The sequence below is a fragment of the Buceros rhinoceros genome, unplaced genomic scaffold (genome assembly GCF_000710305.1).
Source record: "Buceros rhinoceros silvestris isolate BGI_N320 unplaced genomic scaffold, ASM71030v1 scaffold32901, whole genome shotgun sequence".
Lineage (NCBI taxonomy): Eukaryota > Metazoa > Chordata > Aves > Bucerotiformes > Bucerotidae > Buceros > Buceros rhinoceros.
This window is the reverse complement of record NW_010393026.1, coordinates 5,106-5,319: the sequence shown is the minus strand read 5'-3', so window position 1 is coordinate 5,319 and position 214 is coordinate 5,106.

Here is a 214-nt window from a genome sequence, read left to right as displayed (position 1 = left end):
GCAGGCACAGGCGGCGTGGATGCGGCACTATTCCCCACACAAGGGCAGAGCCCGGACCCCCGCAGTTCTGTGTTCTCACACCAGACACCACAGCATCCAGCCGCCCCCTCCCAGGACCCCTGCCCAGCCCCTCACCCTGGCCAGGAACTGTCCGGCCCCACCAGCGGCAGACTGTGGCCAGAGCGCCCGGGAAAGGGGGACGTCGGAAAGGCAG